Here is an 18,649-nt window from a genome sequence, read left to right on the forward strand (position 1 = left end):
AATTCTTTTAGATGTTTTCAGAGCGAAAGTGCCGGCCTCCCTGTTATATGGAATTGAGTTAGTTGATCTAAAAAAGTGGAGTTTTTTAAACTCTGCGGAAGGGAAAATTTTACGTAGTTTAATGTCGGTAGGTACAGCAAATTCAACTGCCTCCTTGAGACAGGAACTGGGTTTACGTAGCAGCTGGGTTCAAGGTCTGGCAAGTATTATACGTTGGGTAGTAGCTCTATCTAAAGGTGAACCTAATACCTTAAGAGATCTTATAAAAAATGAATTATTAGGATCTTTTAATGACTTCTCACTGATTGTAAAAAACTTCAGATTTGCTGTGTTACAATTGAAATTGGACGAGGAGACTTTATTCTTATTGTCCTCTCATCAATTAAAAACTGTTCTGAGGTCAGCCACTTGGGAATTGGGGTTTTGTCAGGATAGAGACCTCTGTCTAGCGAAAAAAGGTTGTACGCCTGTTATTGAATCTTATACCCTGCGGAAAGCTCAACCATATATGTACTGGAACATCTCCCATGGTGCCAGGCGCCTGGTATATTTACTAAGACATAATTTGCTTCCGCTGAAAGTTCTACATGCCAGCTGGTTTGGTCATTCGGCATGCTGTGATCTTTGTCAATTGTATGACCAAGACTTAGATCACGTCATGTTTGTTTGTCCTACACTGATGCCGTGCAGGCGTAGATGGTTAAGACCAATTTGCTTACAACTTAATATATTATCTGCTTCTTCGTTTAAGGCAGCCTTGATTAACCCACCTAATGAAATGTTTGCTTTTAAACTGTACAACTTTTTAAAATGTTTTTTGGACCTGTATTAAGATGTCTTTTGTAATTGTGATGGAATAATATTTTACGTATTTCTTGTTTTGTATGTATATGTTGTTTTATGTGGATCTCATAAAGAGTTCCTTATCATAATAAAATAAACTTGAAACTTGATGTAAGGTAAGTAGAATTCCTCAAGTGTCTCTGTGGCAGAGCACACTGCATCAGCAGCTTTCAATCCTCCATTTTTGTCTCTTAAACAAGAAACATCAACTAAAAATGTCAGATCTGCCACTTTCAATGAAACTTCCTTTATGTCTAGTCTTGGTTTTGTGGAATATTTGGTCACCTTTATTCAGTTATGCTCCAGCCCACAATCATTTTCATCTTCTCTTCCTTCACAAGCCATCACTAAAATATGAAGCAGTGTTCCTGGATTCAAGACATTACATCTTCGAATTGAAATGTTCTCTCCTGTAAGAATAGTTTGCTCATAATATGTCAATCTACTGTTCATTATGTACTTGTACATCTGAAAACGATCTCAATGAAATGTAGGACATACGAAATCAAAGTATGAACCATCACAATTCCTTCACTTTGTCAAATGCTAAACTAACTGCTGCGGCCGATTTCAAACAACCTGGAAGACTTGCAACTACTGGATGCAATACACCTGAAAGTTACGTAACTGAGTGCACAAGACCTCCATGTTTCTGCGTGAGAATTGAAAGTGCACTTACATGACAAAATAGGAAAAGCGTCACTAACTTTCTTTCAAATATTTTGAATGCAACAAGACACTCATCATCAAATGGCACCAGATCTTTTTCTTCATTACATATAAACCTTTAACAAAATGTTTTGCAATCCAAGAAAAATTTGGAAGTAACAATTCCAAGAAATATCCAAACCTCCCTCTCGGTCATTGGTAGGCTCAATTTCAGAATTGCTGAAACAAGTTCTTAAGAGACTTCTTTCTCAGACCATATTCAATATTGTATCTGAGATAAATGACTTCTTTTTTGCAATACTGCAATTTAATCAAAGATACTTTATGCCCATAACCAAGGCAATGATATTCAGTTTATGGTACTCCTTTGCCTTAGGTGGCATTAATGTATTGAACTATGACCGAGTTACCAGGCAATTTTAGACAACCTAAATCATTTTACGGTATTTTGGAGAAAACTGAAGCACTCTCAGTATATATTTGAGGGATTCTACACCACATAAAAACATTGTTAAAAAAATGAATTGCAAAAAGAAACTGTGAATCCTCATACAATGGAATTGAGATGAATGCTTTGCATAAGTCAAAGACTGTGTACCATTCTGCTTCTTATAGAATTTTAAACAATGTTATTGCTGGATTCTGTATCACCACACAATAAAAGGAACAACAATTATATTTATTTTTGGAGGTGGTGCATGATCCCCCGTTTCCCATTCAGATTTTTGATTCCCCTCACTGGAGAATTTCAGGGACTTCCAAGTACTTCTGGAGGAATTCCCTTATCAATAATTTTTTTGTTTACTAGTTCCATTCCTTTTCATCTTCTTTTGTTAGTCTGTACTGTCTAGTTCTAGGATATACAACATTTGATTTAACTTTAAATTTCAGTGAATCTGCCATTTTAATCAATCTCATTTCTTTGCTAGAGTAATCCCATACCTCTTCCTTGAGAGTATGCCTTAAATCCAGAGGCTGGTCATACATTGTCAAAACTGGGTACAACTCAACTCTGGTGTTTTCCAAGTTAATTTAAAAGAGTGAAACATCATCTCAAATTCCAATCACAACAGTCAATCACATAGTGTGCAATTTGTGATGCACTTCATTTGGAAAAGAAGGTCACTTCAAAGTTAGTTCACAGGTCAGGTATCACATAATATAAACTGATGTGTATTCTTGATTGATCGTATCTTTACTGGACATCTGCTGTAACCTGATTCACAATTTGTTTATTGCTGAATCCTAAAACTTGGACTTCTATTCCTAAGAGAGTAAGTTTGGGACTTCCACAGAACAAACTGTACAATGGGTAGCTCCTGTACCAATCACAAATTAAACAGCTGGCCATTGACTTCTCAGTCAACATAGGGACTACTCTGGTCTACTTCCAGGACTGCACCAAACATACGATCCTCATCCCCCTCAAGCACCATTGTTGTGAACTACTCCCTGTTATCTCATCATTCAAAAACATAGTATAATGTTGATACCCTGGACTACATAGCATTTTATTTCTCATATTTTGTTCCATAACTAGAGCTGCTGAAATCAGCATTCAAAAACATTCCTGATTCTGCATACTCTGGTCTGTACTTTGCATATTCCACATCATATTACCTCCATGATTTTGCTGAAATTGGTCTGAATTTTCCTGAACTCCATTAGGGTTTTACCTACATCCTCATTTCCAATATCCAATACGCCCACAATAATGACACATTGTATTCTTTTTGAACATTTCAACATTTACATTCATTCCATCACCTCTAGCATGCATTGCTTGATCCATCCCATGCATTCCATCTTGCATACAATTCCTATTTCAACACATTTGATTCCGCAATGCCTTTTCAAACTGTTTTCTCTGAACAATCATCATCTTCTCCTTCAACTTCTTTTGCCTTGTTTCAAAATATTCAATACTATTTTTCACCAACATGAAAATCTCATCAATGCTCTTCGTCTGCCAACACAGCTCACTATTTTGAATATGAGTACTAATCTCTGATCTCAATCTATTTTTGAAAGCAGACACTGCACTACTAGCATCCTTGTCTGCCTTTTCAACTCTGCTATGTTTTTTAAATACATGAATCAACCTCTCATAATGAGAATGAACTGATTCTTTAGGTTGCTGTGTTCTTCTCAAAATCTTTTCTCAGAATATTACTTTTTCAGGGGCTCACATTTTCAAATGTTTAATCACAGCTTTGCATTTATCTGCTACCTCAATTGCCAGTGCATTATAAGTACCAAGACTAGCTAGTTCTTGTGTTGGCCATCCAGTAACAACCTTGCATTCCTAACCACAGGTGTCCAGGGAGTACTACCTCAAACAACATATTTAAATCAGTCGATAACATTGGGAAAATGTGTATCAACCAATGAATTTCCTCATACCACTTTGTTGGGTCATTTCACAATGTCAGAAAGTTAATTATAAAAAGCACAAAAATCAGTCCTTGTCCATGCCCCAAATTCCCTCCATGTACTTCTTCAAAGGGAATTCCACCACTGAAGTTGTCCCTGTTTCTGAATCACTTCCAATACTTCCTGCTGTTCCCTCTGTCCCTTTCATTTGCATTTTATTCTCTCTCCCCTTCTTTCTTTTTTCTTAATATTTCTTCAAAACATTCCAGTCTCTTGTTTTTCCATTAGATCTTTAAGATGAGCTCTTAAAGTAATCAAGCCCATCTCTTTAATCTTATCATCAGTTAAATCCAGTTTAAAATTTCCAGTTCATCAGATAATTTGTCCAATTTATTGTGAGCCTCAATTGCAAACCGAACTGCTTCTTTCATCAAGTATCTCAATTCATTTGGTTTAGTAATTCAATAATCTGTCCGAATCCACATTTCCTTGCAACATTTCACAAAATTCGATTTTCTGAACTTCAATACTAATATCTTGCTCTCACTTGAGAACCCTGTGTCTAATCCTCTGGTCCTCACTTCTACTTGTACTCTGTTAGGGTACTAGGTATAATCCCAGTAGGGGCTTGTGTCCTTCCTGTATCTACCCCACCATCCTTATCAACCCCAGGTAGCAGACTGTGTTGCCTTATTCGATTTGTCATATATTGAGAAGGTCTAGAATTCAGCAGTTCACTTATGATTTGATCATCATCATCATCATCTGACTCTACATCTTTAATTTTCAAATTTTTCTCTTTATCTTGCTTTTTTCCAATAAAGGAGAAAAGGTTTTTACATATTCTATCATGTCTTCCCTCTAACTTTTCTCTTGCAGATCTAGTTTATTTTCTAGCCATCACCTGAATGACTTCTTCATGTGTTTCTCTTTCTTCTCTATTTACTTTTCATTTACCAAGTGATCCCATTTATTAAGCGCCTCAAACAGTGTGGTTCTAGTCATTGACTTTATGCAATATATAAATTGTCTCAGAAAATGTAGCTTGTTAATAATAAAGACACCGTCCAGTTGAAACTGTAAAACCTCATCATGCGCAGGATACTTATTCCATTCAGAGATCTAAGAGCAATGGTCATACCGGACCTCTACCATCATTTCATATGATGGTATTTCTTCATTCTGTTATTTTTGACCCTCTCTAGATATCTCCCTTTTTGTTTATGTTTTGAAAATATGCCACCCATATTTTACACTTAATATACTCAAGACAAACTCAGAAATCACTATAAAACTTTGTGAAAAAACTTAACAAACAACAACTAATAACAGCGTGGCTCTCTCACAAGTCATCCTATCGTAGAGGGACTATGTCAGCAACTGATCAATCACAGCACATCTTTGTGATGATGTCTCACCAATCCCAGGGCAGCTCCTTCATTGAGCAACCAATCACAGCACTACTTCTTCATTAGCAGAAAAACAACTAGTGAACCACATCTAACCACATAAAATCAATAAACCTTTCCCTGGTGTCCCTGGAGAAGAAAATGCAAGTAAGTATTTAAGTAAAACAGGTCTGTCACAAACTATAAAGTTTAGAAATTTGAGCAATGGAAAGTAACAGTCACAACAATCCTGCAAAGGATCTCGCTAGGCAAATCCTGACCAGCAGAAATATACCTCTGAGTTTATATACTATATCCCGTGTACTCTGGATAAGCACAACAGTTCAAGTTAATCTTGGAAACCAGAAAAGAAAATTTGTTAATTCAAAATCCCTACAGATGTGTAAGTGGCTCCTCGCTCTACACACTGTAGTACAGACAATCAATATCTTGAGATCTTGGATTTATGACGAATGCACTAACCAACTCTACTCCTTCCATTACCACATTAATATTCAAATGGGATAATAAATATGAATAATACATCATTATGACAGTAATCAATCCACCAATTGAACCTCCGATCACCAACGCATGTCCAAACAATTCAGTACTGAAACAGAAATCCATGATCACAACTCATACCTAAAAACACATTCACAAACTCAGTCTCTCCCTATTCATACTCACACTCCAAGAACACACAGCCAATACAGTTAGTCACTTCCCAGGAGGATCAGAACACCTGAAAATTGGCAAATTTCCCAAACTCTTGTCTTCGTTGATTTGAGCATAACTACAAAACATAATTATAAAAGTCCTTTAGGAACCACTAAAGGAGAGAGGAGGGACTCTTATGCTAACCATCCTCTGTTACCAAAATTTGTGGAAGCTGAACCCCAATAATTTCCTGAACCCCAATTTCAAATGAACTAAACATTTTCCCCTACACAGTTCAGCCCCACAGTTCATCTAGTTGATGTAGTGGTACTAGACTAGCCTCCACATAATGAATTCAGATTTAGCAGAGTAAAATCATAATTAGAAACTGGGATCACTCAAGAACAGAGTTCTTGATCAAGATTAAGTTTAAAAGGTGTATTAGAGAATTGTTAACAAAACATTACAGAGGAATGCATAATTTTTTTGTGAAGACTAAGATATACAGATTCACAAATCACAATAGAACCCAAGTCAGTTAATTAAAAACAAAATACCAAATTGCATGGGGCACATTTATTAAATATTCACTCAGTGAAGCAAGCCACCTTGCTGTGCGGTGTGACAGAGAATGGGCATATTATGTTTTTGTTGTGCTATTTTTCTATGTATTATGTTATTTTATAGTGTTCAACTGTGCACTGTAATGACTTTAGAGATGCCAACACATGCTGTTACATTTTGTTAGACACTGGCTTACTGGTTGAATGGGATGTGAACTCAGTGCAAGGGGACCTGCACTGTAAGCAGTATTGTTTTTGTGCATGAAGGAACACCTTCCTGCACAAAAACAATCCCATGAGGCATTTTTCTCTTTTTATGTGTGCTGCATTCTGCAGCACACATGGGAAATGGAAAAAACAAAGAGAAATAAAGATATTTCTCCGTGTAATGCCTCCCCTGGGAATGCCTAGCATTTTGACACATTCCCAGGTTTACCAGTAAAGGTAAATCTGGGAATTCACCAAAATCCATGGATGGTGAGTGGGAACACCAACGTTCCACCCATTGAATACATCCCTGGGGCAGAGAATAAAAATTTGGCCTGGGTCCTGTTACCCTAGTTTTATCAAGCCACGCAGGGCCATGCAAGGTGGCCTTGCCTAGTTTTAAACTTAAGAATTGTGTCGCTCTTGCACCCCATTCCGTGAGGCAAGGGTGACAGAACCCTTTTATAGATAGGCCCCTATGTGTCAAACTCATGAAGTGTGCTGACATCATCCTTGTGAGGAAAAAATCTCAAAATAATAGGACAGCTTTTCGGGTGGCAAATGAAAAGGTGACCCCAATCTTTTACCCCACTGTTTTTTGTACGCAAGTGATGCATATTAATTAATAATACAGTGATTATGGTTAGGTCACATTGTCAAATCAAAAACAATTTAGTCATTTCAAAAGGTTCTTAACACCGACCCATTTTTACGGTACAGGAAATCTTCTGCTTGCTTCCTCAGCAACTGTCCTCCAGAGATGTGCAACCCAAACATGAAACATTTCTTAAGCAATTACCCATAGAATTATGTTCTTCTGTTTGTGCCATCGCTCCCCCTGTTCTTCAGAAACTGTGAGGAGAGAAGACTTGCAGCAGGAACTCGATTCGAAATGGGGAATGAGCAGGAGCAAGATGAGCAGAACATCAGAAGTTTCATCCACTTTACGTTTTACGTTAAAATGTGGCACAACTGTTCCACAGCATTTATCACACTTCCACATGAGCTAATCATCTTGTTTAAAGCACAAAATCATTAGTTCATCAGTTGCTGTTATATGCAACATTAACATTACTAATTTGAACAAATAATTTGACACTCAAGTTTGCACCTTGGAAAATCTTTAACAGAAGCTATATCACTGTTTTGACTTGTTAACATTCAACACGTAGTGCATAGCAAATGTGGGCCTTATCACAAACCCAGGGCCGGACTGGCTACCGGGCATTTTGGCATGCTGCCGAGCTGGGGGCTGATTTCGTTGATGGGGACCTGCGTGTGCTGAACAAAATGTGTTTTGCTTTGTTTATTTTGAAGCACATGCAGGTCTCCATCAACGAAATTAGCCCCCACCTCAGTGACATCAGCCCCATCTCTGCAGCATGCCAAAAACGCCCGGTACCCAGTCCGGCCCTACACAAACCAGTATTGACTGGAGGTCTAACATGTTCTTGGTGGTAAGTAATGTTGTTCTTAAATAAAAAGAAAGTTACTACAATATGTATATTTGTGGATGTGGTAATTTATAACAAGAATGTCTGTGCATGCTGCTGTGTTCTGCTGTGGTGGTGATGTGTGTCATTGTTTCCTGTCCTGTTAATTTTCTGTACTGCATTAGTGCGGTGGTATAGTGGTTTACTTTGACTGCTGTTTTAAATTCTGTTTTCTTGTACTTCTAAAGGGTTGTTCCATGATATGTTTTTGTTGTGTTATTTTTCCATGTTGTTTTATTGTATAGTGTTCAGCTTTGAATACTTTAGAGATGTCAACACATGCTGTAACATGTTGTTAGAAACTGTTATACTGATGAACTGGGATGTGAACTCTGGTCAAGCATCATCCACAATCCCAGTCTTTGCAAGGCACAATAAAACCCCAAATTAACCTGTGCTCAACCCCTTATAGCTGGCAGAGAGAAGTCAGGCTTAACTTGAGGCAATGTGTAAAGTAATTGTGCAACACTTCAAACGGTAAAACTGCGAAAACACCACACACAACTATCCCACATGAGGTTAGAAGATTTAATAAATAAAACAAGACCAAAACGACATAAATCCAATTAGTACAACTGGAGTAATTATTTTTTTAAAAACTGTAAAAAGGGCTTAACAGCATAGAGTGCCAACCACAACTAAGAAGTTGCGCTGTATCAAGTCAAAGTCAAATGTTCAGGCCAATCATGATGGAGCACTGATTGGATACATTCCCAGACTAGTCCCGCTGAAGTTTTACCGTAAATTCTGTGCCAAGAAGCCCATTCATGTTGGAGCAGGGAGCAAGGATATCATTGCAGGCATTGGTCGGCACATAGAGCAGGCCAGGCATCGTGGGCGGGTGGGATGGAGCATCACAGTGGTGGTCCTCCATTGTTGATTGATGCTTGCTGTGTGAAGAGACAGGCAGGCTGTGGCCTGCAATGCTTTGCGGTGCTAGCGTCATGGTTTTGTTGCAAACAGCTCAGTTTGCGGTCATGTAGAGCATACAAGCGTAATTTAAGGAGCCCTTGAGACGCACCATAGGTCCAGGACCTGACAGGCATCATTTAGGGAGGCAGGAACACACTGTAGCTGGATCCAGGAGCTGGTTGGGGAGCCTTTTGCGTCCCTAACGCTCAGATCAGTAGGCCAACAGATTAGCCCTTTCAGTCACTCTGGGGTCCTTGTTTCAAGATGAAGGTGTAGGTGCAGTTCGTCTTCCCCAAGCAAGAAGACAGCAGTGAACACAGGAGGATAGCAGGTCCTTTAGAGCAGCAGTCTAGCAGAGTGGAAATCCTTATAGCAGCACAGCATTTATTCTTACTGGCAGAGTATCCACAGGTCCAGAAGTGTACTGAAGAGTTCTGAGGTCCTAATTTTATAGCCTGGTGCCCTCGTTTTGGAATGTGGGAGAGGCTTCTACACAGAGTCTTTGAAGTGCATGGAATTCCCTACCTCCCCTGCTCTGTCTCCAAGCTGGCTACACTTACAATGTAGATGGCCCATTCAGGCTCACCTAATCCCACTAATGTGTGACTGTCTGGAAGGAATTAACACAGTCTAACTGCCAGTTACAGCCAGTCGGTGTGACCCAAGGCAGGCTCCAGGCACAAAATGACTAAGGCAAGAAAATGTCAACTTTCTAAAAGTCTAAATATACACAGCATTACCAACTGCAACATTTCTTTTATGTCTCAACTTTGAGCACTACAAACCAATATCCATAAAGTTTGTAAGGTATACTTTATTCATACCTGTTTTATTTCATTATTTTTTCATTGTTTTCATTTTCATCAATATCTAAGAAAAGACACTGTACATATTTACACGCAAATACAATACAAATCAACATATATATACCACAATTCAACAATACATCAGATTTCATTGCCAGACATCGATTTATGAGGGGTGTTCTCTAATGACACCAAATGACAAAGCTACCTCACATTACACTAAGTATTTCATCTGTTACAAACTAATGTAGAAAAAGATATTTTGAAAGCAGAAAGATTTTAGAAGACCACAAATGAATTAATTGGTCTACTGGACTTCCAAGTCAATCTCTTGTAAATGTGCAGACGCGTTTCAAACCCTATGACATCAGTTTTCGGGTTCTCATCAGGGCTCTGACTTTTCTATTTGTCTGTGAAATATACATAAAGACAACTTTTTAGTTCACTACTCTTCCTAATAATTTCCCATTTGTTTTGCTTCTTTGCACCAAGATTTACCTGCTCTCCAGCTCATACCGGTCCACAGGGTCGCTTATTTTTTATAAAAAGATTCTTCTAGTCTGCTACCTACAATATAAATGCGAAACATCATCACTATTTGTAGGGGCGAATTGCTAAGTAGACCAAATGTCAAAGCCATTTCCTGGACATACCTGCCTATGGTGTCCGTTGCACGTGGAGTCTTCCTTTTGTTTATATATGCTAACACCTTATTCGTTGTCACTCTATGGCCAAACAATCCTGAAAGCCACACATTTTATTTTTAGTCTCAGAATTATCAGAATTGGCGTTTTTATGGCGCTCACGCTAGTCGAGGCATACCTGTTTGTTCTTTACACGAGCGTTCCCCGCTCTTCATGTGGTTATTAGAACCCAATTGTACGGCTTCCTCAACAAATGGCAATTGTTTTCTCAAACTCCTAAGTTGAAAACAGGAGGAGGTATTTATTTTTAGAGAAACTAGTCTCTTCTAAAAGTTAATCATTCCACTCGCACTCACGCTGGGAAAGGAGCATACCTGATAGTGTGTAAACGTACACTTCACAATCTTCGTGTTGTTTTAAAACTTGCCTTAGCAGCTTCCTATGCGGGTTGCCATTGTCTTTTTAGTACCTATACAAAAAGGGATTGTTTTAGGAAAACTGGTCTAATTTCTACATTATTTCTGGCAAGTTGGACAGTTGGTTCAGAACAGCTTACCTGTTACTTCGGTGAACCGAGGACCTCTGACTCAGTCTCTGGGTGCGGTGGCCATCTTTTAGTGTGTACCTTATAATGTCTCAGATTAGCTGTCATGCATGGCGGCCATCTTAGAATGTGGTCTATCTTACATAATTCATACAGTGGGTTGCACCCATGCCGTCAGTGAGGACAGTTTGCGCTTACAATCTTGATATTTCAGACAGAGCATTGAGGCCACTCAATGCACTGTCGAACTTCAAAATTAGATACGCCTCTTTCTTTAGTAGTGTTTTTTCAACATCAGCAGGGCTTTGTTGTTGATTTATTGTAAACAGTACTGACCATTTAAAAACATTTTCTCCATGCTGTTTATCCATAAAATGCTCGACCATCGGTGCAGATGAAACTTTGTTCTTAATGCGTGATCGATGTTGGGTTATTCGTGTGTTTACTTGCTGGTTTGTTTTACCAATATAAAGTTTTGGGCATGGGCACATGATTATATACACGACATTACGTGTTCGACAATTCGAGAACCCAACATGTTTCCATTTTACATTATTGTGTTGGAACTCTTTGCCCTTGCTCGTGTTTATACACGAGATACAATTACCGCACTTATGGTGCCCTTCAATGGGTTTCATACCCCATTGTGACAATAAGTCACTTTTTATTTTGGGCAAGGCTATATCTGCTCTCACCACTTGTTGGCCAATGTTGTTATTCTTCTTGTATGCAAATAGGGGACGCAGAAAAGGGCATTCTAGATTTTCCAGCGGATGCCAGTTTCTTAGTACCATCTGTCTCAGCTTATGGGTATCTGGACCAAAAGTGGTCACACAGACCATTCGGTCCAGCGCCTCTTTCCCTTTTGTTTCTAATAAACATTCGCAGGGCGTTTAACGCGCTCTCTTGTAGGAATGTTTGAGCAGTTTTTTTGGGTACCCTCTGTCTTGCATTTCGCCACAGAACCTCTGTGCGTGTTGTTCAAAGTCCACCATTTCCGTGCAATTTTTCCTTATTCTGAGTAGTTGGCCATATGGCAAATTAGCCTTTAAATTCCTTGGGTGCACACTTCGATGGTGCAAAATTGTATTTCTGTCAGTCTTTTTCTTGAATAATGAAGATTTCAAAAGCCCGTCCGTGCAAGTAATTTCAACGTCCAAAAATGTCATTTTGGCACAGCTAGATTCAATGGAGAAAAAAAAAACTTTCTAAAAGTGGCATTTTCCGAAGTGCAATTTAAAATCCAACTTCACCATAAGTTAGGATTTCAAATTGTGATCCCAGAGACACCCACAATGAACTGGTTCTCTCTTCCCTTTTGAAAATTGCACTTATTAAATGTAATAAGGTGAGTCAATGTTATCCTATGGGAGAGGTAGCCCTTTCAGTAGTGAAAAATAAATGAAAGACTTTTTGCTACAAGGACATGTAAAACCTAAAGGTGCATGTCCAACAACTTTTACAATATATTGCACCCTACCCTCTGTGCTGTCTTGGGCCTACCCTAGTGGTGATTTATATGCCTTAAAAAGGAAGGTGCAAGCCCAGCTAAGGGTTTATTTTGCCAGGTCGACATGGCAGTTTAAATCTGCACACAGGCTGTGTAATGGCAGACCTGAGAAATGCTTAAAGGGCTACTTAAGTGGGTGGCACAAACGGTGCTTCAGGCCCACCAGTATCATTTAGTTAACAGGCGCTGGGCCTATGTAGTACCACTTTACTGTCAAGTCAAGTCAAAAAGCTTTATTTCGATAAAAGTCATTATCATAAAAGCAGCTCAGTATATAAAAAGTTACAGTTAAGAACAACAGTAATAAATTTAAAAGATTTTGTATCGCTGTTCCAAACATTTAGGAAAGACAATAGTTTCAATAAAAATGCTTGTTCAATGTTAAACTAGCCAACTAATTGATTAAGTTTTACAGGTTAAGCAATTATGGCAGTATTTTCAATTTAAGAAATTTTCCTAAAAAAGAATTAAACAGATTGTTTTAGCTTTTTGGCTCGGATAGCCCAGGCCCAGGATAGAAATTTGGCTAGGGCGCAGGCGTAGGGTACGCTACTGTCCGAAATAAGTATCCTGATTGCCACGTCATGGCTCCTAGTCCCCAGCTGACGGCATAGGTTTTTGACACCAGACCCTCCTTGGAGTAGCGTACTCGCCGCACACAAACATAAAATGTGCTAGTGTTTCCGGTTTAACAAGACACGATGGGCATAGCTCGGACATTTCCATACAGGATTTCCATCTTTTGGTGAAGGTGTTAAGTGGTAGGGTTCCCATTCTAAATCTGAAATACAAGGCCCTATCAAAGGGTTTTCCAATTGCATCCAGGTACAATTCCCGCCTTGGACAGTCTTTGAACCTCAGAAAGTCCTCTGTTAGCCTGCCCAGGGAGGTGCTAGAGTTTCTTTGAGAACAAATCCAGTCCCAATAGAGCTTTTTGAGTGTTTGCTATGGGGGTGAAGTTCTATTTAGCCATGATTCAAGTTGACCCAACTTGGTTAATAAGCTCTTCATGTCTTTTAGCCATTTGATTTTATGCCAGCTTGGTGATGACATGATTTCCTTGAGGCCTCTGGCATATCCGCTTAGTTCTTCTACCCGCCAGATGCGGGCCCATAGTAATAAAGGGCGAAATTTCGCAATTTCGCCAATCTGGGTGCAGCCAAGGTCCATAAATAAAGGAAGTGTCGGGTGCCTTGTGGAAGGGACATTATTTTTCTGCAGAATTTGTTCTCGGATCTCTGCAGAGCATCAGTAGACGAAGAGCCCCAAAGTTCCGCCCCATAGAGAGTAAATCTCAAGGACTGTTCCTATAGGCCTTGTTGTACTGGAACGTTGCTCTCTCAAAAGGGCACCTGTAATCCTTTTGTGGTTCATCAGCATTTTATCTAGGTGTGGCGTCCAGTCCATTTTGTCCGATAGGCGTATCCCAAGGTAATCGAAGACCTTTACCCTTTCCAGGAGCTCAGCGTTTAGGGTGGGGGAACGCACATGTTGTTTCGGTGGATTGAGGACAAGGTACTTCGTTTTGTTTGTATTTATTACCAGACCTCGTTTGGTACAAAAGGATTGGAAATTGTCTAAAAGTCTCTGGAGTCCCATTGGGGTTTTGGAGATTAAAAGCGTATCATCCGCGAAGAGGAGGGTCGGTATGCGTTCGCCAGCCAGGGATGGCTCGTCAGATGGATGTTTGAGGAGATGCTCGACCACCCCATTGATATAGAGAGAGAAAAGGGTGGGAGCCAGAACACATCCCTGGCGGACTCCTCTCTCGACCGGAATTCTGCCCGTTTTCTCCCCTCCAGAACCCCACCTGACTTGGGCAAAGCTGTCCTGGTGCAATCTGACTAATAGGGATAGCAAATAATGTGGCAGCCCCATGTCAGCAAGTACTTTCCATAATAAGTCCCTAGGTACAAGGTCAAAGGCAGTCTTTAAATCGATAAACGCGAGATAAAGACTGCCCTTGCCTATAACCACAACCTTCCAATATACCATCATGAGCCTGAATGCTTGCTCAATCATTCCAGTACCCACTCTAAAGCTTGCCTGGAAGTCGGAAAGGATTTTGTTTTCTTCTACCCAATTTAGGATTCTAACTAACAGGACTTTGCCGACAACTTTTTGGCTGGTGTCTAGCAAGCTGATCGGCCTGTAGTTAGATGGGTCATCCCTCGAACCTTTCTTGTGGATGGGGACCGCCTCAGCCCCTTTCCACGATGAGGGAATAGGGGCACCCTTACAGATGGCAACAAGGAGGGAGTGAATCAATTTACCCCATTTGGCGCTATCGGATTTTAGCAGGTCCCCGGGAATCCCATCAGGTTCGGCCGCTTTTTGTGGAATGATAGTGCTTATTGCGTATTCCACTTCCTTTAGCGTAAAATCAAAGTCAGTGGGGCAAAATGCGTAGTTTGTGGTAGGCGAGGATATAACAGGCCCTCTCCCGTCGAAACCTTCATGGCAGGAATAGAGTTTGGAGAAGTGATCCTCCCACGCCTGGCTTTGGATATTGCAGGTTAGCAGATCACTATCTGGTCTATTGTGTGCCCTTATAGTGTCCCAAAACCATTTAGAATCTTTTTTCAGGCTGGCTTCTTTAAGGGTTAACCAGTAGGCATCTTCCCACTCCCTTTTGGCTAACCGCAAAACCCTTTTGTGTTCCCTCCTAGCTATTTGAATTGATAGGGGGGACTTCCCTTTAACTGCCTCAATTAGACATGTCTTGGCCTTCCTGCACGATGCAGAATACCAGTCATGTCTACTTTTGGGTTTGGTTAGAGGTTTGGTTTTCCCTATAGTCCCTTTTACCCAAAAAAGGTCCCCTATAGTTTTTATGGCTACTTCGTAGATAGTTGTTACCTTATCTGCTGCCATAAGTAAGTCTATGGAGCTGATTTCATCTTGTGAGCCTTTAATCACCTCTTCAATAGTGGACAGTTTATTAGTATTACACAAGATTTTATTCCACTTAAGGCGTCTTCCACAAGAGGAAACAGTAATCTCCTGTGGGCAGCTCGGTGGTACTAACGACGCTCCGGTGGACCAGGAATTGATTAGGGTTAGGGAAAGTGAGTTATGATCACTCTCTATGGTAGGAATAACAACCATATCGATGACCGAACTCCAAAGCCCCCGGTCCAACAGAATATAGTCTATCCTTGTGGAATGACCAACTCTGTTGAACGTTGGGGCACCCATCTGATCAGAACGTGTGCGGCCATTGGCTGCTCTTAGTCCAAACTCTAATGTAAGTGCATTGAGCTGTATTGCACTGCGAGTCCAGCGCTTAATGGGTGGAATAGAGAGCATGGGAATACCCCACCTACTATCCTCATCTCCTAAATCAGGTATTACTTCTAGGGGGAGTGGCTCATATGTGCAGTTAAAATCTCCTGCTATTATGATGTGGCCAGGTTCGCTATGGTCCCCTAGTTGGGCCTCAAGCTCCGATACTGTTGGTGAGATGCACCCATTTTTGGAGCCTCTAACGTAGACATCGTAGAGATCTACAAGTAGTCACCCACGTTGGCCCGATAGAGAGATACCAAGGATATCTGGGTTTCCTGCCTTCTTTATGGTTATCCGACAGTTGAGCGAAATGCTTACCCAGATGATAAGCCCCCCTGATGGCCGCCCCTTCCCTGTCTTAGGTTTTACAGCTGGTGTAAAAAAGGTAACAAACCCGACGCGGTACAGTGGCTCAGTGCTCCAGGTCTCTTGGAATGCACAGATCTTGTAGGCGTCAATCAGGACGTTCCACTCCGGGAGGCCTAATTTCCTAGAGATCCCCGCAAGGTTCCAGCTAAGAATTTTTATCTCGCCATGTGTTGGATCACCGTCGGGGATGGTAATAGTTTTGGAGTTAGGTGGGTCTACACTATCCCTAGTTAATATGTGGGAAAGTGGTATTGGGGGTGCCACTGTTGGGGATTCGGGACATATGGGGGAAGGTATGGCTAGGGGAACATCCTCCATATCATTATTGGTGATAGTGGGATTTGGAGCTGGAGTTTCCATGAAGTTGAGTCAGTCTACCTCATCTAGCACACAAAATCTATTGGGATGAGCGAATTGTGAGTACGAGGGGTCGAAAGGAAGGGGCAAGTCCTGCCATGGCTGTTGCCACTGATGGTTAGTGGGTTGTGGGGGCTGAAGGGGTTGCTGCCACTGCTGAGCAGACTGATATAGGGGTGGTGGGTGTTGGAAAGGTTGTGGCCACTGAAGACTAGCATGGTGTGGAAATAAAGATGAGAAATGTGGTGGTTGCTGCCAGTGTTTAGTGGTATGTTGCGGGAGATACACAGACCCTCTGTTAATTGGAAAAGTAGGCCGATGAGGATTTAGTCTTGGCGGCATGGGAAGAAAGTAAGACAAAGGGAGTGGATTAATTTGGGTAGCAGGTCCACTGTTGGGTGTATTGCATATGTAGCTGGCTGCCCCTACGTCCCTAAAGTTAACTGTAATTACATCCCCTGCTATTGTTTTCTTACTCCTGCCCACCCAGTCCCCTCTACGCACAGTAAGAATTTCACCACTCATATTGCTAGGTAAAGGTTTGTGTAGTTGGAGCCACTGGGCACATTTGTTTCTTAGCTCTACAAAGGTTTCTTTTACTCCCTCCTTCAGTGGGGGAACAGCTGTCAACATAACCACAAAAGGAGAGACTTCCGATGGCAGGCTGATTGACTTAAAACGCGCCTGCTTTGACTTAGAGCCTTTGGGCTTGTTTGTAGAGAGAGGAGCTGCAGGGTTGATAGACTTTCCTGTGAGATCTTTTGCTTGTGAGATGGTAGTTTTATTTCCATCAGCAGGTTGTTGTAAAGCCGAAGTAGGACCCACCGCCTTCGGAGTGGATAGGAGTGGGGGTTGAGCAGAGTTATTCCCTGTTTGGGACAGGTGTAGTGTGGCTGAATCCTTGGTAGCTGAAGGTATTTTTGCCTTGTTGGATGCATCTTTAGGGAGCTTGACGCAAGGTGAAGGCTTGGGAAGTGTTTCTTTAATCCCTTGCGACTGAATAGACCCAGACCCATTCATCTTATTAGGCCATTTCGAGTTCATTAGCGACGTGAGTCTGTCAAGTTTGGAAATTAAGGGTTTGATTTGTGCTGCTATTGTGGCCTCAAGGTCCAGTTTGAGATCTATTACCATGTTTTCAACCCAGCAGGGTATGCCTGGCGCCGAATGCGGGGTAGGCGATATCAGGTTATGATTCCTGGCTTTAGCTTTGGGTTTTTCCTTAGACTTAGTCTTGGGCGCAACCTTTGTAGGAATAGTAACCCTTCCCCCGGAGTCGATAGATACAGGAGCTGTTCCCTTGTCAGTTTGCCCATCTAGACTCGGCTCCGTCTTGTCAGATGTCTGTCAGGCTTCTAGATCTGGGGTAGCCCCAAGATCAACATAAGACGGATCCGAGTCAGATTGGGTGACTGACAAATCGACAGCGTTCCGTACTGTGAATGCGCCAGCGGTGGTCAAGGGTAGGGGTAAGGAACAATTTTTCAAAGCTTGCTGGGAGGGTGAATTTGCGTTTGCAAGAGAGCCCAAGGACGAGCGCTTAGCGTTCATGAGATCCAAGGAAACTCTTTTTTCCAGCAATATAATACTTTTATCGATGGTCTCGTTCACCCGTGAGATAAAAAGATCTATAGGTCCAGTCACTTGTGCTACCGCCATGGCTTTTTTAGTACAGCTTCTGGTTCTATTATGCATAGTTGACATCTGTGAGGCTGGACCAGATGCAATAAGGGACCTCACAAGAACGGTAAGTGATATGACTGGGAGACGGCCACTATGTGTTTGAAGAAGAGATGGAAATCACAGTGCCGCCTACCTTGCCGATGGATTGAGGGCGATGAAACAGGGGTTCAGGGCCAGGGCCGTCCTCTGCCGTCCTTGAACGGCCTTAAACGGCCCGCTCTTTGCCCGGTCTTCGCCCTGGCCTTAGCCCCGTGCGCGTCCCGCGTGCGCGTTACTACCACAGCTTATCTAGGGAGAGGTCAAGTGAAGGGGGCGGGAAGAGGACCAGCTGCGGCCGATC

This window comes from Lissotriton vulgaris, chromosome 2_1 (genome assembly GCF_964263255.1).
Source record: "Lissotriton vulgaris chromosome 2_1, aLisVul1.2, whole genome shotgun sequence".
NCBI lineage: Eukaryota > Metazoa > Chordata > Amphibia > Caudata > Salamandridae > Lissotriton > Lissotriton vulgaris.